This window comes from Ixodes scapularis, unplaced genomic scaffold (assembly GCF_016920785.2).
Source record: "Ixodes scapularis isolate PalLabHiFi unplaced genomic scaffold, ASM1692078v2 PGA_scaffold3__209_contigs__length_174095766, whole genome shotgun sequence".
Classification (NCBI taxonomy): Eukaryota; Metazoa; Arthropoda; class Arachnida; order Ixodida; family Ixodidae; genus Ixodes; species Ixodes scapularis.
In genome coordinates, this window is record NW_024609868.1 from 1,314,242 (window position 1) to 1,338,274 (window position 24,033).

General features: G+C 49.4%; 1 protein-coding gene across 2 annotated transcripts in view; it reads right to left on the bottom strand.

The window, feature by feature from the left end:
* LOC8037732 (ecotropic viral integration site 5 ortholog) overlaps positions 1 to 24,033 on the bottom strand; it is a 114,203-nt gene that overhangs the window by 68,295 nt on the left and 21,875 nt on the right. The window contains exon 2 of one of the 2 annotated variants that reach the window (XM_029966292.4): positions 3,345 to 3,457. The exons of the other annotated variant lie outside the window; for it this stretch is intronic. The gene's annotated coding sequence lies outside the window, so the exon portion shown is untranslated. The remainder of the gene's footprint in view (positions 1 to 3,344; positions 3,458 to 24,033) is intronic. 2 annotated transcript variants of the gene reach the window in all.

Below are 24,033 nucleotides of genomic sequence, written 5' to 3' on the forward strand. Positions count from 1 at the left end.
ACTTTTTAGAGTGTATTGCAGGGTGTTCCGCGCCGTGCTCGGGCTATAGGTGACAACTGCCAACTCTCGAGGGAATGAGCTCTTATTATTCTCAAGCTGGAGGCCCGGCGCCGGTAAAGCGGCAGCTTTCATTTTCTTTATTTTCTTCTCGGTCATTAAATAGAAAGAAAGGAGAGTCTCGTACGAGTGAACGGGTTCCACAGTCCACGACGTGACGGACTCAGTCGGCTCGCCTCGAAGCGCAGTCAGACCTAGATCTGTTAATCGTTACTTTCTTCTGCGGACTAAGTACTATTTGGGGACTAGCAGAGACAAAACGCACTTTGGTGGATGTATGACCACGTTCAAAGAAACGTACTTCCGATTAACTCCGCTCATTCAAAAATAGTAAAAAGTGCCTCTATATCTCTAGAGGCGGCTCTAGCTCAAGAAGTCTCGCAGGTACAGTGCCCAAGAAAGTTTCGAGAAGCAGGCTAGCGGGTTTCTCTCGGGGCATGCGCTGGTTGAGGTGGCAGAAAGCCCGCGGTAAAGAAAGTTAAAAAGATGCAGAGGCAACCCCGCGACAGGAATAAGGCGGTGCCGGTGTAAATTCCGTATATGCACACCGTCACGCTAGCCGTTCGGTCAGGACTCAGTAGTACTCGTGGCTTTAACTGCACCCGCTAAGCTGTCGTAGGATCAACAATCCAAGTGATTCTACAGATCCTCGCAAAACCAGGCACCGCACCAAATGCGCAGAGTGCACCGAGGGAGTAGTGTATGAGATACCCTCGTCATGCGGCTCTTCTTATATCGGCCAAACAGACAGGTGCTTCGATGATCGTGCGCGCAAAAATGCCGCGGCCATGCAAGCTACTCCGTCGGGACACCTGGTCACCCACTGCAGTCGTTGCTCATGTGCCCCGCCATTTAGCGACAGCAGGTTTCTGACTAGGTAAACCCGGATAAGGTTTCAGCTACATGAGGCTTTTGAAATCAAAGCAAAGTGCGACAAGTGTATTAGTGACACGTCACTGTTCTCCTCGGTAAATGAGTATTCCTTTCAATGCGTGAGCATTAGGACGCTCGTTCTGACGAAAACACGGCGGTGTCTTTCGTTCGTCAGCGCTGGGGTGAGATGGAGGGGGAGAGGGTGACATGCGCGACGTTCCCATTGGTTTGAAGCAGGCGTCAACCTCTCCCTATTTCCTTGGCGCTGACAAACTGACAGACACCGCCGGGTATTCGTCAAAACGAGCCCTTTCGTTTTCGGCAAAGTCACGCGCACAGCCGGCGCGGAGCCAGAGAGGAGGAAGCGCCGCGCAACACATCGTACATAACAAAGCCGTAGTGCTGAATGATATGGCGTCATCAGAGAGAGCCAATGCTGGGCACAGATGGGAAACGAGTGCTGCGTCAGCGCTCGGCTTCGAGTCAGGTTTGAGCCGAAAGGCGACGCAATCGTGTCGAGTCTGCTCCCAGCGTTAGCATTCTCTGATGACGCCATCTTATTCAGCACTAAGGCCTGGTTCACACTTACGAATCGCCGGGCGAATCTGCAAGAATTCGGCCGCCGGGCGTAGCGTCCACTGTGCATTGCCGCGGCCGATTCCGCTTCGGCGGCAGCGAATTAGCTGTAAGTGTGAACCAGGCCTAAGGCTTTGTTATCAACGAGGTGTTGCGCCGAGGCGAGGTGGAATGCGGACGTGCTCAGTTGCCGCTCTGCCGTCGCCGGTTGTTCTTCGCTCTGGGTTTCCGTAGCAGCGTTGCGTGGGCTGTGATACGTCCGTGTAGTTAAAACGATGAATGCGGTTTCCTCCACGAGTGGTATTGATGTGCTTGTTTCCAAGACTGATATGGACGACCGCGTCCAAGGACGTGTCGACGTACTCTGACAAGCAGAGTACAGGAGAAGGAGCGGAAAAAAATTGCAGGAAGATCCATTGGTGGATTCTTAGGGAATCTGTAACCCCTGGGGAACGCAACACACGTTCCGCTTTGAGAAACGCTAACACTGACCCCGTTACGAGTCCAGAAAGAGGCAGCGAAAATAGAGGAAGCAAAACACAAAGCCAAAAGAGAAAATTTAAGGAGTCGGAGTTAGCGTTTCACAATGCGGGACACATGTGTGGCGTTTCCAATGGTCATGCTAAAGAATTCCCTAAGAATCCCCCGATAGATCTTCCCGCAATTTTTTGTTCTGTTACGGTGGTTACATTGGAATTAGCCGTGACTGTTTGTTTCGCCACCGCCTCTCTATATATATATATACTTTTTTTTTTTTTTAATCAAAGTTAGTTGCGAGTTCTCCCCTGTCTGTCTACCTCATTGTCCCAATGCTTTTTGGCGCTTAGCGTGCATTTTTGTTAACTTTCGAATCGAGTAACGAGTAGCGGTAGCGAGTTTTCTGAGGCAGCCGTACAAGCGAAGAAAGACCAAGTGAAGCGAGCTGGTTCAAGTCGGACAAATAGAGACTGCAGTAATTGTGTCCCCCGTTTCCGGGTCTAGAATGTCTTCCGTGTACAAAAGCTCGTCTTCCTCCGGCCACTTGGTGCTGCCATGCATCACGATTGATAGCGTCGAAAAGAACCACGAAGGACAGGCAGCGTGCAAATTTGTCGGCCGGTATATGACGGCGCCTATACATAGCGGACGTCCAATTCATATTCGACTCTTCCTCATAAGCACGAACCCCTCGCGAGCCTGAGAGTGATAAAAATGAAAAAGGTTTGTTCCCATAGGGGGCACTTGGCCGCTCATACCGCATCGGTATTTTTCCTAGCCCCATGTCGGAAAGCAGTTATTCCAGCTGAACTAGGTATCGCGGTATTTTTACCATGAGCGACTATACGGTACCTACATCCTATTTCAACGTAATTTCTAAAAAAAAACAAAAAAAAAAAACACATTCCTTTTCAAAAAAAAAAAAAAAGATAACAAAACTCCGGCCAAACAGAGAAGGACCGGTGTGCCAGTGGCCTGAATTCCTGCTGCAGGTGCTGAACCAACACCACCTAGAATAATCAAAGCCACTAGAATGTTGACGTCATCACAGTGAGATGGAGCGAAGACACCGATTGGATGTCAGTGCTCGGTTAGGCTTCGTGTCCAATGAACGCGTCCAATTGCTCAGTTGGCACCATCCGACTCTGATGAAGGTCCCCTTCATTATTCCAGATGGTGTTCGTCGAGCTGGCGACTGCATTAAATATGTATTGTCAATGTACGAGTAACCGAGTGTGGTCACGGGGACGCACGCATCGCGGTATCCCGCCGAGAGACGACAGCGAGAGTTTTCGAGAATTAGGGAACTCGGGGAATATGGGGTCGGTGGCTGTTCTCAGTGAGGCTTCGAGTCCACTTACGATTCCCGGTGGGGTCCTCCGTTCCGAGCGCCAGGATAGGCGCTGGGCAGCCTAGGGGGCGCGCACCGTCATCTCTCCTTCGAGTCAGACGGCAGCATGCGACCAGTCACGCCCTGCGTACACGAGGGGCGCTCGCTTAGAAAGGCCCAACAGCCCGCCATATACACTCACTCATGTTTGGGACGTCACGCAGTGGCACTTACTTCGCTTCGACAAACAAGCCCATCCGCAACGCCCACACGCAGCCTCTATTAATGCCGAACTGCATTCTTACCGAAGCCTCGTTCAGATTTTCGCCGCCGCGCACCCCGTGTGACACTGAAAGGTGCAAGAGTTGGCCGGCTGACAAAAGTTTTCCACAAAAATGAGAGCAGAAAAGATGGGACGAGGGAACGCTGCGACGTTTTAAAAAGACACGGAGACGCGCGGCAAGGGATTGGACAGTGTCCGCTGCGTCCCCTGTTTGATCGATAAATCAAAAGACAAGTACACATTTTTTTTTTTTTTTATAAAATTAAAGGCGAGACATTTTTTTTTTCTCTTAGCAAATCCACGAAAAAGTCCCCGAGCACAATAAATTATAGTTTGTGGGTCACTCGAAGTAAATAAATACATAGAGGCTTCAGTGTGAAGCAAGAACTAGTTCGAAGACGCTCTTGTTGGTTTCCCACCGCGCGGTTTTCTGGAGGCCTGCGGCGCCGCAGAGACAGCCTCGTCATCGGCCACTTCCAACGCCAATGATGATGAGGCTGATGATGACGATGCCCGTGCGGCGCGGTTTCCGCGTCTTTCCGGAAAATTGCTCCGTGCGAAACGACTCTCGCAGATGGCGGTGTCAGAGCGACCACAGCGACGCCCATCGGAAATAGGCGATGTACGAGCTCCGGGGTCGACCCATAAACGCCCACGGGCAATGTGGCGACAAGCGCGAACACCCCAACAGCCAGCGGGGCGGCGTTATCGGAGCCGCTAAAAGCCCGTTCGAGGCGCCACGCCCGCGTGCCGCTGACTCCCGGTTTATTGATGAAGCGGTGGCCGCCGCGAGACCGTCTGGGCCCGGCAAGGGGAAGACCGCACCGAAGGGCGACACAGAGAGCTACGAGACGGCACTCTCGAAGCTGGTCGGAGGAGATCAGCAGCTACATTCCAAGTTACAATGGTATTTCAGGAACTATAACCTTGTCAATGTTTGCAGTAACTTGTAACTTGATTGAGTTAGATCTACTTATTTATGCCGACAAGTACACAAGTTTAGGATGATCTGGTGTCGACATCAATACCTACATTAATTAAGTCAGAACCTGAATCTCTGCGGTAAGCGTACTGCAAATAGTTAAAATTTCAATTTCAGAAACACGATGGCTTGAATGTTTCAAAACCGTATACGTACACGTTTGAAGTAACTGGCAGCTATAGTCCGGTTACAATTACTTGTCAAAATTACGCCGGCAAATACGCACAGATTGGTATTAATTTGGTCTCAAAGCGTTTCCATTGCGCAAACCCCTGCCGTAAACAGAGTGCCAGATCAAGACGTACAGAGCGCGACACTGTTAGCGCGAACAAGCGATCGCCTGTTGTTCCAGTTTTTCTCTTTGAAACCAAGGGATGTCATCCAAGTTGTTATTACTACGGAAAGAGCTCATTTAGTTCGATAAAGTAAGCGATAAAATTTCGTGCTCGCTAATACTATTTAGAAGAAAAATGCGAAAATGCGCGGATGTCATGTTCGCACCAAGAGTGTCGCGATGTGTACCTTTTTCGCGTCTGAAACTTAACGTCGCGGTGACCAATCGCGACACGGCACACCACGGCGTGTGGGATGTATTCTAAAAGTGCTTCGAACACATCCATGGTCGACTTAGTAAGTAAAACAAATACATTTGTATCTTACTTCTTAGATATACACTAACAACCCCCCCCTCCCCATTTCTTTTCTTGCTTTTCTTATTTTTTGCCAGGCGGTTTATAGTAGTGTCAGAAGACTACCCAATCAATATTTTTTCTACAGCGTCGCGTATATTTTGAATAAAGAAAAAAAAAAAAACGCAACTGCTCGAAACCGAAACTGAACCGGGAGAGAGAAGAAATGGAGAGGAGAGAGTTGCTGGAAGTAAGATAGCAACACCTAACCGCGTTTTTTTTTTCTTCTCTCCTTCCACCTTTTTTTTTTTTTTTTTTTTTTTTTTTATTGTGCGAAGCAGACGGAAAACACGCACGTCACGCGCTGTACTAAACAACGCAAACGTCAAGAACTTCGCGCAGCTTGACGCGCAACCGTCAAGCACTGCTTGACGTTTGCCTGTTTTTCAAGCTCTTATCAATTCGTGTTGGTAAAACGAGCGATGTCTTCAGTCAGAAGAAGGGGCGACGACTCGGCGACGTCTTCGTGCCAATCAGCCTGGTGGTCGGGCCTGTCGTACGGAATAAATGTGCATTGTTTTGATGGGTAAACGATTTCTCTTGGGAAGCTAGACAGAATCGCCGGTACCGCGAACAACGGTTCTGAAGTAGAGGTCCACCGCCACCGCTTAGTCCGCTTCGTTCAGGCGTCCAGCCCGCGACCTCCGCGATACCACGTCATGTGGAGAAGGACACAGAGAACGCACACAAAGCTTCCAATTGTCTGTGCAACTTTTTTTTTTTTTTCAATCAACCTATTTGCAGTTTTTTTAAAAGTCATAAATGGGTCTCTCTTTTTTTTTTTTTTTTATTGAGTGTGTGCTTTCGATGGCCCACGACTGATTACATTTGGTGGCTGTGTCAAAACCAAACAAGACGGCACGTGACCACAAAGAAGAGAGTGAGCGCGACTCAACCCGGCCAGTTCTCGATCGGCGGTTTTCGGGCGGAAAGAAAACGAATTTCGAGCCTCAAATTGTGTTCTGTATAGCTGGGCTCTCATGTGTCACGTGCAAATAAAAACCTCGGCGAGCGTAAGTACCCAGTCCCTTTAAGAAGAGTTTCTAGAGTTGGGGGGAGGGGGGGGGGGGGGGGAGGAGGAGGGGGAGTGAACCCTCGCAAACATGCCCTTTTCGTAGACATAAATCTTGCTCCGTCCCATGAGCGAAAATCGATCAGGGGCAAGGATCCCGTCAGTCCTTGCACATAAGCCGAGTTGGAGCAAGCGGCCCCACGATATCGCATCAGGCACGTAGCCGGGAATCCTGCTTTGGAGGAGTGCTTTCTCCTTAGCTTTATAGCTGTGCTGGGGCGAAGCAAGACAAATCGCGATGCCTCTTTCGTGGTTCTCGCTTCACTGCAACGCACCCGTGCGCGGGGAGAAGCGCACTCAACAAAGCTCCCCAACCCACCAGAACAGATCACGAACATCGCAAAATGTTGCGCGACTTCCGAGTACTGTCGCTATAAAGAGTAGCGAGCTATCTAAGGGGAGAATCGAAAGTCCTCCAAAATTCGGTCTAGCCTACTGTTACGATCCGGCCGAGTAGCGGGGCCTCAATTACGATATTTCCAGCGTCAATAAAGGGAAATTACATTCTGGCACAACATTGGGGCGAATTCCTCACCTTTTGGCGAAATGTGGCAGGATGTAGCGGGGTAAGCACTTGGGCGCAGTACTCGCATCACTGCTCGCGAAATGGACGGTGCCCGATGAAGCACTTGGTGTTCATTACGGCAACCAATACGAAAAAGTTTCATCGCTATTTGAGCCATCAGCGGGCAGTGAATTTCAGAAAGGGTGTATCGCTCGCATCTTCGGGGGAAAAAAGAAACCAGATTTGACGTTCGTGTTTGTACGGCGTAAGGTCGGTGTGCCGTTGAAGGGCGGCGAGACTGGTTTACGCTGTCGATGAGAAATTTCACCGGTGCAGTGGCACCGACAGCCTGGGAAAGGCAGGAGGCCCTTTGGCGCGTTGGGCGCGAAGGGCCGTCACACCACTCACGTCGACGAGCTCGCTCACTTGGAATCTTTTATGCGCACTGGCCGTCTCGTGGGAAAAAGAAATCTCGAAGCTCGCTCGTTGGTCCGGTGAACATCAGAAACCACGTTAGTAGAAACAAAAGTAGCAACTAAGTGATCGTTACTCGCTTAAAAATAGTAAGAAAGCTGGCGCTATCGAGTCTCAGAATGAACGCGGTAGTTTAACTTAACAGCAACATACTCTTCTCGCTACCATCTCAAGGCAGCGCACGACGAAGTTAAGACTGGTGCAGCACGCGCTCGTTAAGGACGATTCACACACAGGCATTGAGCCCGACCAAGTGGGAGGATTGCTATGGCAACAGGCTGGAGCCGGTGCAGCTGTTGTGATAGCAACCCACGCATTTGGTCAGACTCAACACGAGTGCGTGAATCGCCCTTTGCTCAGCCGAAACGCAACCGAACCATGACACCCGTTACATCCTCGTTGTTATTTTGTCACCGGAATAAAGTGACGAGTTACCAGTGCTAACACATCAGGCGCAAGTCCCACGCGCCCTCTTGGACGGTAACGTGAAGGCGACGCGGCAGACGTGGGGGAAATCGCCGGACGGAACCGACCAACCCGCGCTCCGAGTCAACCAGAAAACACGAACCACGAGGAGGTGGCGCAGCTGAGCGACCAAAGAAACACACTTTCTTTGCCGAACGACTGGAACAGCATTATGCCGCGATCCTTTTTTCAGAGAGAGAGGGTTCCGCTCGCTCCACCGCAAATAAGAGCGCTCGTATACATGCTACGATGGGGCAACAAATTCTAGCGCCCAGATTTAGAGCCTCCTACATGCCGTCAAATTCAAATTACACCTTTAGCCGCGAGAAAAAAAAAAAAAAAATTGAGAGCGGCTATTTGGATGCAACGCTCTAGACTTGACCGGTGCAAAGCCCCCCGATCTTTCTCGGGCATCCGGGTAGAGACAACTGCTGTGGCAATGCACGAGCCGCGTGCCCCGTTCAGCAAGTGTCTCGCACGGATCCGGGAAACAACGCGTTTCTGCAGGCGAACGGTCGGATTCGATCGAAGGCCTCAGGTCCATCCACACTGCGAGCATCGGTCGGTGAAGAGTCGGACGGAGGCTTCCCCGCCCTGCAGACGGGCTCCCACGGGAAAGAAAACCCAACGGCGGATAGCGCACCCTACCCGACCGCCGGAGGTCGTTGTTCCGGACCTGCCTTCATCTCGGCGCACGAGATAAGGGCCGGGCGTTGGAAGCCCGCTTCCAGGGTACACTGCTACCGCTTTGTTCGAACCGCCTAGCGAAACGACAGCCACGAAGGGCCTAATAGCGGAGATAGAGAACACGGGCAGCGTTATATTCCCAGCTCCGATGCAGGCGACGCCACCCAGCGAAAACGACGCCAAGGAGAGGAGCGGGCGGCTGCCGCCTACCCGAGGGCCGAGTGTGAGGCGAGAACTGGTGCGGCCTGGCGGCCGAAATGCGAAACGGAGCGAAGGGGATTAAACGCACGCCGCTGGTACGGTGCAGCTGCGAAGTTCGAACACCGCCAGTCAGCCGAGCCGCTTGATGGGGACGCGCAAAGAGTAGCGCCACCCTCGGCGTCAGCTCGCAGACAGGCAGCCGCTTGGTGCTAGGAATCGGGGCACAGCGGCCCACAAAGGGACTTGACCACTGCGTATGCTGGGCCTTTCACGCACGAGTACGCGCCAGATTGGGATCGCGCAAAGTGCCCGTTTATTTTTATTCGCTTATGTTCGAAAATGCGCCACCAGAGCACGAACGTACAAATCGGCAATGACGATGCCATTTTTTCTCATCACACCAGCAGCTTCCAAGCCCCTCATCGAAATCTGAGCTGGGTCACGACCTCCACTTGTGTATTCTTTATTCGAAGATTACCCCGGCCCGAGGGCATCTAAGTGAGGGGGTTACGGTGCAGGAGAAAAAGTCATCATTTGTACAACACACTCGCTCTGCTGAAAGCCGATTCCACCCTGTAAAGGTTTTGACAAATAATATGAATTCCCCTACAATTTTATATTGGCGTGGTTCTCCCGGATTTTAAACGAATGATCAGACCGCCTGGAAACAATGTGGCAGCTTGAATTATGTTTCGTTGTTAACACTTATTATAGATGAGAAATACAAATTGAAAGCCTAACTTTTTTTCGTCGAATGAAAGCCATTCTTAATTCACGTTTCATTTAAGTGGGGCTCTCTCCCCTGCTCTATTTTGATCTCTTTCTTTTTAATGTATTCATCAGGGTTGTTTGTACAGGGTCCCAGACAGTGCTGGCATATGCTAAGATTGGTCTTACACCCGTTAAATAAGCGATATTCTTTAGACTAACTTGCGAACGCTTCAGACCCACCAAATAAACTTGAGCGCCCTACCAGCTTACGCAATCAACGTGAGCGTTCCATGACCAATCAGACGTCAGTGTCAAATCTAGGTATTTGTGCGTAGGCTCGAGGTTCATTAGAGGGTTATTTATCCGATGGATACTTTCTTTTTTTTCCTCGTAACACATAGGTAAACACACTTTTTGATGTTTAAATTCGTCTTCCAGGATGAACACCAAGTATTAATAGTCCCAATCACATTGCAACACGGCAACATCTCGTTCGCTCTTAAATTCTTCTATACAGCTCTTGCACAAGGGCGCAGCCATCTTGAATCTCGTCACTTTGGTATGCGGTAAAACATCCGAGGTGGAAGGTGTTGACAAAAAATGTGTGATTATCGCGCGTTCTTATTTTGCCTCACCTATATTTTTTAGCATAATCCAGGATGAAATTTTTTCTTACTCAGACTTGTGCCTATCTCAAATACTCGATTCAAGATTTTCAAATACTTTTTGAAGTATCTCGGTACCTTGCAAATACTTTGGATCGAGAGTATTTGATACTCTATCTTAACTACTTTTCTGAGTATCTTGTATTCATTATCTCAAATACATTTTTGACATTCCGCCATTTTCCGAGTATTTCCGTATGAAGAGGTGTAGGCGTGGCGCGAGCAAACGGGAACATTCTTTCGAGTAACGAAATCCTGTTGCTAGGTCCGATACGGTGACTTTGATTGAGCTCGTGGAAACATCGCATTTATGTTGATTGTGATTCATATTTCACCCCAAAGTTCGTAGAATGAATAAGGGTTTCCCCTGCCTTCCCAAAAGCGCATTTTGTCTTCTAGAGTTTTCCCCCAAAATATCCTCAAACAAAAAGGAGTGCTTCTACGGAAGTAAAGATTGCCACACAGAGGCGCAACGCAGACCGGGAAACGACCGACGACAACAATGCAGACTTCGGTGTCAAGAAAATAACAAAGAGAACCAAATGAGAAGTGGACACAAAAAGAAGACACTTTTTTTTTTCTTTTGCTTGTATATTTGACAACCTACTACAAAACATCGATGTTTTCTTTTTGTTTCTGTTCCGTGTGTCGTCAGTCCGTCACTTTTTGCTCTCGCACACAATGTCTGTAAGCGAACATTGATAAGCAGAGAACAGGACAGGAAACGAACTATGAGCAGGACGACCTCTCAACGTGCCAACAAAGCGTCTCCCAATGTTGAGTGCCTTTCTGGACGCAACCTACTTGAAGAAGGTGCATCCAGTTCCGTGGCTACTCTTAGTTGTCCATTCGCTCATTTCCGTATCCCAAGTTCGTTTATAGCGAACTCCCCATATAGGGAATATGGATTGTAGTTAAACGATGCGCCTAAGGTGCGCCGCAGGACGTGATATTCAGCAACGTCACTATAACTGAGGCGACCTCTTTTTTTCTTTGCTTGTCCCACAAATGTTTTGTAACTAGTATGAGTAATGTCCTGTTCCTTATAGTTGACCCGCATATAATATAACCCTATGATGTTTTTTTCTTTGTGTTTCGTGCTTTTTGCGCGCGAATAAACCATTCTGGCAAACCGGATTTGAGCAGCTGTATAATTGTCGTTGTCACTGACGTCGATACAAATTACGCAATGCGGAAGTATCTTCAAAAGTAATTGAATTACATGTCTAAGTATTTGTCCTCTACTCAAGTTACTTTACAGCAAAAGTAACTCGAGTAGTATTTTAAATACTTTATGAAGCAGGTATTTAGTAACTTAACTTAAATACCTTTATCGAGTATTTTGACCAACACTGCTGAGTCTTACTTTATCGTCCCGCATACCAGATACAGAACCCACGTGACTGCGAGTAAAAGGCACCGAAAAACGTCTATACTATGCACTGATCTCTACTATAGGGAGTATTCACTGAACGCCATATTTGTGGGTAGTGTTTAGAGCACATGCTCAGAACGAGCTCACTTCAATAGGCTGCTAAGACCGTCACTCGTGATGGTGCGGAATGTACGTTGCAAAAGAATTGTGGAAGCTCGCCATCAGTACGCGCTCAGCATTCGCGCACACAATTATGGCCGCCAGTGAATACTCCCTATAGGGTGCTGGATGGCGCTTAGGTGTAAGGCCCTTTTATGTTTTAAAAGTAGCGCAAGTTGCGCCGATGCACGAGGCACGTGCAGCCCTTGGAAAGATCATGGCGGCACTGCACTGAGCTAGATTTCAGACGCCATGTTCTTCCCAGAAATAAGCGCGCGGCACGTATCTCGAGCATTTCGACAACAATGAATGGGGCCACTTTTCCCAGGGTAGAGAAGGGGGGGGGGGGGGGGGGGGGCTTTACTCAGCTGCCCCCCGAGCCTGGCCCAAGTGAAGCCACCGGGAGTTTGATGCTTGTCCCGGAAGTCGGGCGTGCGCTGGGCTTGCTAATGCACTCAGTCGATATTTCGTTCCATGTTTTTTTGTGTCATTGATTGGGTGTTAAAGGGATACTGAAGCGAAACTTGAAATACACCTATTATGGTCAGAAATAGGTTCAATATGATCAATGATATTCATAAATCATAATCGCGCGTTTGTATTTTGAACGGATGGCTATATTTTTCACCCTAATGGGCCCGATTGGGCGCGCGCTCAAAAATCGGCCATCGGAGAGCGCGATGCGTCTTGGGATATTGGGCGCATTCGTGACGTCACTTGTGCCAGTCGGGAAAGGCTACGGCGTGAATGTTGTGGTTACGAGCGTTGCCACTTGGTGGCGCGTCGACGATTTACGACCTGTGACAACGTGGCCGTTTGAGATGTGCAAGGGCTGCACGCACGCTGCACCACGGGACCACGGCAAGTCGGCAACCACGGCAGCACTGACAAAACCAGCTCTGAGGCCGGATTCTCAAAGCGAATTCACGACGAAAAAAGTGCGTACGACAAATTTGAGAGAAAACCCGTGCTCTCGAAACGAAATTGTCGTAACCTTTGCGCAGGTTACGACAGAATCCTACGACAGCTCCGAAGCTGTCTTACGCACTTTTTACGATCAAATCAACAAGGCCGACAGCGTCGCTCAGTTACTTGGTATCGGCCACCAACGGACATTTATTTTTCTTCGTGCTCTTCTCGTGCGTCCCGACTTCAACCAGCAAGAAAAAAAGAAGGAGTACTTAAAACAGACCACGACGATCAAGAACGCAGGATCCACAAACACACGAGAAGAGCTACAACGGCCACGATTCTGCCGACCGAGCGAGCTCGGCAGAATATAGCAGGCCTAGCAGCAACATCGACTCGGCGCACCGTTGCTCCGGCGGTCCTTGTCCAAGACCGTCTGTCCATGACCGGCTGGCCTGCTGAATGGAATATGCCCGCGCGACCCTTGTGGACCCTTACCGGATGAGTAGTTTGATCCCTGAACTAAATTTCAGAGGTCAATATTTTCCCCTTGTCATCTCGATCTCCTTGTTTTCCGAGACAGCGGTGACGAACGCTGTCGTCGAAAAGGGACTCTCATTGATTCTATCTCCTCGTTTTGTGTGATATAGAGCTCAAATAAACGCCATACGGATTACCTTGGCAACTCGGTATGTACACTCTGTTATTACTACTTATTAGTATGCCATTTTTATTCTGACTCGACGCTAGGTCAGTGTCGAGCTATAGCAGTTCGTGGGAGCTACGCGATGTCGGTCTAACCTTTCTTTGCCGAGTGTCATGTCAGTATCGAGTTGCAATCGTAAAAGATCGGTCCAGAAGCGCTTACCGAAACGCGGTCTAACAGAGCGAATCCAGCACTTCGATCAAACGCGCGTGTCCGCTCCGAGTGTGAACAGGTATTTGGCATTTGCGTGGCTCTTGCTGACACCCTCGTAGTTCAAACATATCCTTTTTAACGTCGGCTTGCAGCTCGCGACTCGCAGCAACTAATACCGGCCGTGCCAGAAGCATGCTCGGGCCGTGTCGTGCAAAGAGCCGCAACGAGAACGAGCTCACTGTGGCCAACTACGCTTTGGCTTTCTCCGCCAAGGCTTTGCAAACGCGTTCAGGCCTAGGCGAATTCTGCCGGCACGCCGTATTGCCGCAGAACGGCGCTGCTATTTTGGCACAAGTGATGTCACGAGAACTTCCCCCCATCCACCAGATGAGAATTTGAAATCGTTTAATTATGTTTAAAATTAGTTCTCCTGTGTTTTACAGCGCAATATTTATATTTCCGAGGTGGTGCCTGTCCCTAGCCCATATTTATGCAACAAGATCGGCGCTAAAATCTCGTTTCACTACCCCTTTAATACTCCCGTTCTGGATTAAATCCCCAGAATAAGACATTTGAACGTGGGGCATACGCACACTTGACAAACTAGAATCTCAAAATTTTCAAATAGAAATGCTTCCCAGGAGACTTCTCGGGTCCGCGTGCACTGTTACTCCGCAACGAGCAGGCTCTCTTGGGATGACAAGAAAAAACCCAGCGTCCTGAACGCTGCTCGAACCAGCACTCGGAAGGGTTGAAAAGCCTGTCAAGCGCTCGCTTCCGGGACAAGCCGTTTACTTCCGGTGGCTTCATACCTGTCTGCTCAATGCCTGCCACCCAGCCCCTATTGGGCAGGAGATCGTGTTGTCCGCACCCTCGGTGTTTACTCAACACAAGGCCTGCGCACATGCCAACAGGCCTTATGGGCATGTCCATGTCATCTTCTACAATAGAGCGCGCGGCACAGTTTAATTTAAAAACAAAATACTAACAATCGACGAAGTGACCTTGAGTGCCGGATCTATCCTCAGAGAGTGCGAGCTTGACCCACTTCGGCTTTTGTGCGGAGCTGGGCACCCTGCATGCTGCATTGTTCATGCAGGCCGGAGTGGAAACAAAAGAGCCCTCCCACCTCCTCACCGGAGAACACGAACTCCAGCCGAACGCTGACGCCGCGTTCGGTTATGTCGGCCGAGCGCCGAATCATTGTATTTGTTGTCCCCATCCGTGTAGTTCTAAAGTTAACCGCTTGGGGCGTCACGGTCGCTCCTCCTCCCCGATAGTAGAGACCAGCGGTCTATATACAACACAGTCGTCGGCAAACAATTGTATGCACGAGGAAATACACACGGCGGCATCATTAAAGGGAAGCTGAAGAGGTTCTTGAGAAAAACGAATTAGAGGTGAATTCTAGAGTATTTTTACTCCGCGAATCTGAATATCACGTTCGTTTTCCCCGAAGACGTAAAACCTCCGACCAATCGTGACCTCATAATAGGATCTTTCCAACGTTGGATCTTTCGGACGCCAAGCGCGTGTCGCTTGCTTGCCAGTACCTCTGTATTTGCCAGGTACATTCCCCCAGCACTAGAGTGACCTAGAAAGCACGTCATCGCAAGTAATAAGCTTGCGCTTCTCGAAAAAAAAAAAAAAAAAAAAAAAGATACGCGGACAGGAAGGTATACACGGCGTTTCGGACGGACGCCCTTTTTCAAGCAATAGATGCGAAAGACGGCAAGACACAGCCAGAGTCGGACACGTCACAAAAATAGGGGTAGGCACATTGGCCGAGAGGGAGGGGAAGGCGAAACCGTTAGAAGACGGAATACAACTTCTTCGCCTGTCATCTAACGCAGTTATAAAAAAAAAAAAAAAAAAAAAAAAGCAAAGCAAAAACCGCAAGTGCCACGGGATCTGGAACTTGCCATGCGGCGTCTTCCGCGAGAACACGACACACAGAATGGTCCTCGAGGGTCCCCGACCGCCACAACCACGACCACGGCGGTTACGACGGGCGGACGCGCGGTTGCGATCAATCCGTTTTGGAGCACCTTTCGGAGCAGCCAAAACAGTGTTTCGGAGCAGCAAAAGTGGCGTTTAAAACCGATATTCTTAGAAAAAAATATATTCGTTTTAAGTGCCGGACAGATAAAGCACTTTGCTCACCGCAATAAACAAATTACGGTCAAGTTAGACCACCTGGGAGTCTTTCAACATGTTAACTGAAACGCCAATGACAGGACACATTTTGCAATGCATCAGTTAAATACATATTTACCCACTATAAATAAATAAGAACCAAACTGCACATATTAAAATTTATTTGAAAATTAGCTGCTTAGTAGTAAATATCGCAGCATTAGGTTGACTAGTTATATAACAAATTGAAGCACTCTCCGACTGATGAAGCACGTAACTACTGCAGTGCAATGCGAAATTGTACACCAGGGTGCATTACAACTAGCGGGTGCTTTTCTTTTTGTTCTTGGAAACTTTCTGCAAAGCTGCTGCGAGCCTCGCTTTGCCTTCGGCAAGTAATGAATGTCCACTTTCAATGTCTCCAAAGAGACACTGAGACATTCCACAAGTGTACAGTGCCGTAGGCGCTGCCGAGCGATTCCGAAAAACCGCTCGTCACCGCTTTACTGGTTCCCGACGTGTCAGATTTTCGTCGAAAGTAAGCGTAAAGGAATGGATTGCAAGCGTCCCGGCTGGTGCCTCTGTCGTGCAATCCTGTTCGCATGCACGTGAGGGCAACTTCGACAGGCTCGCAGTTGCACGTGCTTCGTCACGGGAGCTGAGACGGCTGTTCGATCAAAAGCGAAACCTTGCCACTCCGGTCCGTCGCCAACTGGATCTCAAAATTGTACGCAAAATGTAACTGCCCAGCAAACAACAAAAAACGGTCCAGCGGCGCGTGCTTGCCAGCACCACCTAGACAGAAGGCCTCCACACGCGTCATCATAGTCAGATCGGTCGAGGCGAGAGATTGGGCACGAGTGCTGCGTCAGTGTTCGTCTGCGGCTCGTGGCCAATCAGCGCGTCGACGGTCGGGTCCAATAGCCGACCGAGCGCGATCCGACTGTGATGACGTTTCATAGAAGAGGAAACCATGCGGAGGCCTTCTGTCTAGGTGGTGTTGGCTTGCCAGACCGGCAGGCGAGGTACAAGCTAAACAGAAAAACAGAACCTGAGCGCATCGATACAAGACATCGCGAGCCAGGGTCAAAAAAGTTCTTGGAGCGCTTTGTGCAACGACTGAACTCGAGACAAACAAGCGAGCTGTGCGGGTTCATACATTGCCTTCTTTGCTTTAGCTCACTTCTCTTAATTCACCAACGTTCTTTCGCGGCAGATTTTTCACGTACCGGGGTACCTCTCGAAAAAAAGCCCACCGAGATAAACCTAGGTAATCAATACTTCGGCACGGCAGTCTTTGATTTAAATAGAGATTTGTGTAGTAACGGATGATTTAAACGAGAACAGGAATGCTGATAAACCTGCGGCGATCCCTACGTTTCAGTTTCGCAAGTGCCACATCTGCAGCGACCTAGAGACGGCAACACTCGACGCCATGCGGCCACGGCGACTGAGACAGAGACCAAAGATAGTTTTCCCACGGCCGTTGCTTTCAGGAGCGAGTGCTTCAGCTCCCTCCTGCCGCGCGAAAACCTGGTTTTGTTTCACAGCATGACGGCACGGCTGGTACCCGGTACGCTAGTGTCGGAGCCGCACACGCTTGCATCTATCGTTGCAAAAATTTTAAAAAGACGCAAAACGAGACCTTTGAGACGACAAAAGCGCGAAACGAGACACTGTGGGAAAAACCGTGCAACACAAGATGGACGACTGATGTAGGGGACTTTATGTCGGGCGGCCGCTTGCGCCACCTAACTTACGCTTGCTCAATTACGGCGCTCAGTTTAGTTTTGGTTTTGAAAGGCGACCGAAATCGGTCCTTTGGCGCAGGCTTGGCGCAGATTACCCATATTTTGGCAAAATGTATACCAGGATGTAGCAGGGTTAGCCCCCTTGCCCCGTTTGGCGCAGCAATCACATGACTGGTTTTCGTTGGGCTCATTTTCTTTTCTCTTTTTTTTTTTATCATGCATACAAAATGTTATCCGCATCCTTTCAAATAATTCAAAATAAATTTGGGGCTAGTTTTCATTCTGTCATTGAGTCTCTCGAACTATTCTTCCTTCGCACTTTTTATGCTAAGTTTATACTCGTGCGGTACTTCAGTTAATCCCTTAAAGCGATTGTTGTTTTTAGCGTTCTCCTACCCAGCAAATGCCAATTCCGAGTCGGTTCCTTCACATATTGCGGCGGTCCAAAGGTATCCAATGTTTTAGAGCGCAGCTCTTAGACGCCCGTGTCCGGCTTGAGCGGCGTCGGCGCAACCGCGCGGTGCATTATGGGAAACGTCCCATGCATGCACCGCGGTGACGCGCGCGTTGCATTATGGGACGTTTTCCATAATGCACCGCGCGGGAGGAAGGAGGGGGAGGAGTAGGAGGGGCACACCGTGCCCTCCGTGCCTTCCGCTCCTCAGGAGCTGCGCTCTCATTCGGCATTACAGGGAGTTGTAAACGTCTTTCATTTTTTCATTTCTAGATTAAGCAGACTACCCACTATGCATACACAAGTGCCATCATACCATTTCAACTCTGCAGGTCTCCCGCGAGCAAAATAAGCTGCCGAGAGGCCTCCGAAACTATAACAAATAATGTTTGTAGCGTTTTCAAATCTGAGTTCGATGGCAAAGGCGGATAACCGCACTCTCCGCCTTTGCCGCGGTATTAATCCTCCTAGCGGTTCAACGCGCAACTTCACAAAGTCGAAAACAGGACATTTTCGCCCTAACAGATATATATTTCTTTCTTTATCTTAAAGATCCTCTCGGCCCTCGGGCATTACATACGTAATACAATCAGTCATACAAGAAAGCCAAGAAGACACAAAAAGAAAAAAAAAACATTAATGGACAAGGTAATGTAATGAGGCATGAGGCGACAGAACCAAGAAACACACGAAAGGAGAAAAAAAATATACGTACGAAACACAGATACTTTGAGCGCCATTCCGCAATTCGTAACATAAGTAAAACAAGAGAAGAACTTAAGCAGACCCACAATAAGTTCACATGACGGAGGAATTTACAACCTATTCAGGCCGGAGCACGTCTAAAGCCGAAACAAAGGACAAGTGATCGCTGGTGGGGCCAATCTCTCCGGGGAGGTTGTTTCGATCCGATATGGCGAGAAATGGCGAATTTTAATCACATTAATTCGTGCAAACGTGTAATTTATTTTAAGAGTCATTCAAACGAGACGATATATGATGATCCGGCCGTACCAAAGGAACTGTGATAAAGTGTTTGCGAATAAATGACGGCCGAGCAACGCGTCTTGTGTCATGAAGTGGTTTAAGTCGGTGTTTTAAGGGTTAGACTGGTAAGGCCCGAAGAGAGTCACGAGCTATGAGTAGCTTTGTGGAGAAGAAATGCGATACTATGATATCAAATGATTTATGCGCACGTCAATTCGGATCTCACGCAAGAAGTGTGAAGAAAAGCAAGGCTGAGCGTCGGTCAGATGAGGCGCCATCATCGACGCCTCGTCAACGGCGAAAAGACGGTAGGCACGAGAGAATCCGCGTGCGGCGAGCCTTCGCGACTGACCCAGTCAACAGCCAGCTCCCCCGAGGTACGGCGGCGACGGGAAGGAGTACGGCACGCTGCTGCAGGGACCCGCTTTGTCTTGGGCCAGGTCCTCACTTTCGTGGCGCGCCGACGGAGGGAAAAGAGCGCCGGACCGTGACGTCCTCAGCCTCATCGGCCGTGGAGAAACGTCAAATGGACACCCCTCGGTGTTTTGAGTCGACAAAGCGACCGAACCTCACGCGCAACGGATTGCGAAGGCGGCAGAATCCCGCGGAACTCGAGGAATCGTTCATGTGCCACTTGCGTGTACGCGCGGCGAACGTTCGTCCCTTCGCAACGTCGTCGTCAGCGCATCGCGCGACAGCTGGCTTTTATTCGAGTTTCATCGGATCAAAGGTGTCGGGCAATAGACCCTGTTCGGCCCTCAGAGTGCGAGTGACAGCCGCGACTCGCGCACCTTGCTTGGAGACGTTCTCCGGAAGGGCTGCAACCCCGAAAGCATGAGACCTCGGCTCATATAGGCTGACCGCGTCGCTGACAGGTCTTTCGGATAGCATTCTGTCGCACTCGGTGCACACGGCAGTATTACGAGTGATCTCAAAACACAGCCGGAAGTACGCTGCCCTTCCTGCACCGGTACCGGCTGCAGCAGCGAATGTCGTGGTTTGGCGCCTCGAAGGCGTCTCCGACTGGTTTGTTTACCGCGTCCAAAAAAGTGGTCCCCCCATTTCCGCCATTCGCGATCCTGGCGGTGTCCTGCAGCAGCTCTGCTGGATACGGCAGACGCCTGTTCTGCTGCAGATCGCTCTCCAATGGGACAGCCCCCGGAAACTACAAGAGGCGGATGTATAGGACGCCCGGGACGCCGTGACGTCAGCGACACTCACGTTCGCTCGTGCTTTTCGCCAGCATTTCTACGACCAGCCGCCAGGATCGCGACATCCGACAGCATACGACACTCCGACTTGTGTGACGTCATTTGTTGCCTCTTCGGGACCACTCTTGATGTACACACCTGAAGCTCTCAAGTTTTGCACAGCGCCCCTGGCGAGCAACATTGAACATTTTTAGGTCGCGTTTCCGCCGTGCGCAGCGTTGCGTCCTTTCAAAGTAGGGCGCGTGAACTATGTATGGACAGCTGCTGAGGGAAGCTGACAGACGCTAGCTTACGCCGGATGAGGGTGCATAATGGAACGCTAGAAGGCCGCTTTCACGTTAGCATTAAATGGTCGCGTCCCGTGGACGCTAGCGGAGGTGCCTCTTTTGTAGTCGCGTCTCGTGGACGCTACAGCGCCCTCTGGCTGGGAGAAACAGGCCCATGAGCGGAATAGGACGCTAAACACACCAGTCGGAGACGCGCTCCATGGCACCATAGTTTGGCTGCGCGTGCGCGCTCCCAGCTCATGAGACGCTGAAATGTTCTCGAATATCGTGCGCTCGAGATACTGCCGTTTGTTGGAATCCCTGGCATGATTGTAAAGCCGCCTTCGGCATGCTGATAACCTGGCCAAATAATAACATACAAATTTAGCCAATGCCGTACAACTGCCAGTTTGGAGTTTTTAATATGCACCTGGCATCTAGCTTGAAACGGGGCAGGGATTGAACCCTGGGATCTGCAGCGCGAGTTCTCGCTCAACGTGCTCCGAGCCGAAGTGCGCTAACCCACTCGGCCAGCGATCCTTCCAGCGAAAGGGAGAATTCCATCCGTAGAAGTGCACTCAGAGCGCCGTTCGAACCGCAACCGCCAAGCGGATCCGCTCGTCATCCAACCGCTTTCTGAAAGCTGTTCAACCGCCAGGCGCCGCCGTCCTCGATTATCGCCGAGCCCGTTCCGAGAGCAGACGCGGAAGGCGCTGTGGTCCCAACGCGTGCAGGCCAAACGCCCCAGCGAAGCGTCGCTGTTCGTTCACACCGTACCCGTACTCGTGTCCGGCGCGAGGCAGCGCGTGGGGCGGATATCGCCACGCACACCGGGCGTGACTCATGAACCGGTAGCAGCGCAGGCCGGGGACGGAGCGCTTCGCCTGGCCTACCTCGGTCAGCCGAGCGAGGGCAAGTCTCAAGGCTGCTCGAGCCATTCCACTGCCGCCAAAAGCAGACTCGACTCTGCACAGCAGGGACTCTGCATTGTGTAGGCGCAGGTCGTTCCGACGTCGCCTCGCCTGCTGGTCACTTCGTCGAACGACGTTGCAGCGAACGACCCTGGGTTTGAGGCCGCGCGTTTACCTAATGAAGGCGGCTACCTCAGCTCAACATTCTACTCTTGGAAAGTAATGTAATTATGCAAAGAATTTACAATCACGTTTGAAATCGTCAGAAGCTAACTGTTCAATTGCACTTAACGCAGTACCGTTGCTATTCACACGCGCCAAACTTATGTGCAGGCGTGCCACGCATTCAGTCTGAAAAACAATGCGTTACATTACGCTAAAAGAAACGCGGTAGACTTCCTCGGTACCTTTTGAGATTAAGTAGCCGGTGGACGTCCTGAAACAAAAACTAAACCTCGTTAGTCCAGCCCGTTCTCGGGTTTGCGATGAAACACTTAAACGCACACGGGCTTAACCCCTGGCCGAACGAGTGTCGGTCGTGTCACCCCTCACGGATTATAAAGCCCGAGTCGGGCTTTTTCCAGTGCCGGATTAAGGCATTTGGGGGCCCTGGGCTGAGGCTGTTACGAGGTCCCTACCTATAATAATGGTGGTGGAGGTAACGATGACGACGGGAATATGTATATTTTTGAACTTGTTAAATCCAGATATGTTTCATCGTATGATTATTGTCCAGCCTTGCTTAGATCCGTAGATTCAATGGAAAATCAAGTTTTCCTTGCTGGCATTCAGGCGGATGCGATAGTTTAGAAGCTACTTCGCAAATAGTCAACCCCTCTAACAATTCACATTATAGTAATTTTGAGGTAAAAAAATGAAATCAAATAAACATTGCACAAAATATAAGGATTTGTCGTTCACATCTAGCAACTTAACCACAAAAACAACAACAACAACAAAAAAGAAAAAAACACTAAATTGCTTCCGTTTAAAATGTAGAGTACATGCCCGGGCCAGTTTGTACAAATTGGTCACGATGTCGACTTGTAGCATAGGTGACCCTCTTGCTAACATGTCGAGTGACATCGTCAATCACACATAAATTGAGTTATGCAGCAACCGAAAAATACCTGCAAAATTCCCACTCTAATTTCGCTTGCTCTAGATGGCATGCCTCGCAAATCGACAACTGCCACGAAACTCTAGAGCCCTTATTCTTGTAATGGTTCCAAAGTATCGGAGGTGTTTTAACTTCTAATTAGCCCTCTGTTAATTAATTACTGGTGTGAACAGTGAAGGAAGTGGCATAGGCAAGAAAGAAATTTCGTTGGTTGAAGCTTCTCGGGATCAAACTACTTCGTAAACGCTCTTCTAATAACTGAACTCTCGTTTGGCAAACAAACACGTACTTCCAGATTTAAATCATAGGAGAAACTGCGTGCGATTCTAAAACATCGACCGCTGTCGTTCGGGCACATTTGCATTTATAGAATTTATCATGAGAATCGAGATGTTTTCTTTTTGTATCTACACGCTGCCTTTTTGAATGGGGAAAGTGTTTCGCATCAGATTTAGTACTAATTTTGTTCTTTTTAAATGCAGTAATTTAGACCTCGGTGGCCATTTTGTTTTGTGACTCAACGTTAAAAAATAAGAGGTTGTATACCTCAGAGGTTGGTAAAACCATTGCAGTATTCGTATCAGTCGCTAGAAGGAAGAGTGTTCAGTTGTACTGGCAGAGCAGATATCGACTCTAGAGCACTTCCGTGCAGTCGGTACCCATCGAAAACTGTTGAGGGGCGTCTTAAGAGCCGGCTCCTTGAAACGTCTCTCTGTTGGTGGCTATAGAGACGGTGTCCGGAAGATTTACTAGCACCTTTTCGCTTGTTCCAAACTTAACGTTCTGGAATAAGCTCCACATGGAGTTTCGCGAAAAGGTGTAAAACAACATGTGTGAACCATCTGCGTTGCTTGCTTAACGCTTGCTTAACTTCCTACCCACAATTGTCCGTAAAACACGCTAAGGGGGCCCCAGTACAAAAGAAAGCTCCATAAACGTCCTTCCATCAAGCTCCAAATAAAAAAAATAAAAAAAAATAAAAAAAAAATTTAAAAAAGTTTAACAAGGGGCATGGGAAGCCGTGTTTAATTTGGTTGTTCTGGCACGGTCTTGTACAACGAGCTCACAAACGCCAGCTGATCTAGAGACGGGAACTTCATGGCATCCTTGTTTCCTAGTTGAGGAAAAGAGAACGAGAAGGTTGTTGCGCCAGAGGCTCTTCAGATTGATTCTTCTGCTTTCTGCCTAAACTTTCTTAAATTAAAAGACTAACATTGGCTTCAATTTTTAGGGGCCAGCATGGGGCCCCCTGACAGCCTGGGGCCCAGGGCTGCAGCCCCCTTAGCCCGTACCTTAATCCGGCCCGGAGCCCGACCACTTGTGTGACTCGTGTTTCGGTTTCGGCGCTTGTTTAGCCAACGTTTAGCGCGCTCTCCGGCAGACGGCAGAATCGCCCGTTCCTTTATTTACTTGGCGTTGTTTGCTCGTGTGTTTTGCTGTTTGATGGAGAGAAAACGCTTCATTCAGTCAAAAAAAAAAAAAAAGAGTGCAGCGTTTGTGCGCGTTTGCACCAAAACAAGACGGCTTTGGCGCGGGGGTCTGCTTCAGCCGCGACGAAGAAATACAAAACCTTTTGGAAATTGATGACGGCGTATTCTGCAGCATTTCCCACTTTCTGTAATCGGACGATAGTTGGATGAACCGTGACGGGATTGATGAAAACGATGCGAATCCTACAAGCATTCCATCAACTTCGAAGTCTGCGCGTCAAAAAACTAAAAAAAAATAAATAAAAATAATAATAATAAAACTACTTGAGATAATTAGAAGAACAGAAGTGCTGATTTAGAGCAAGAATATCTGGAAGTCAAGGAAATGTATTTGTCTTATTTGTATGCAAATCACGCG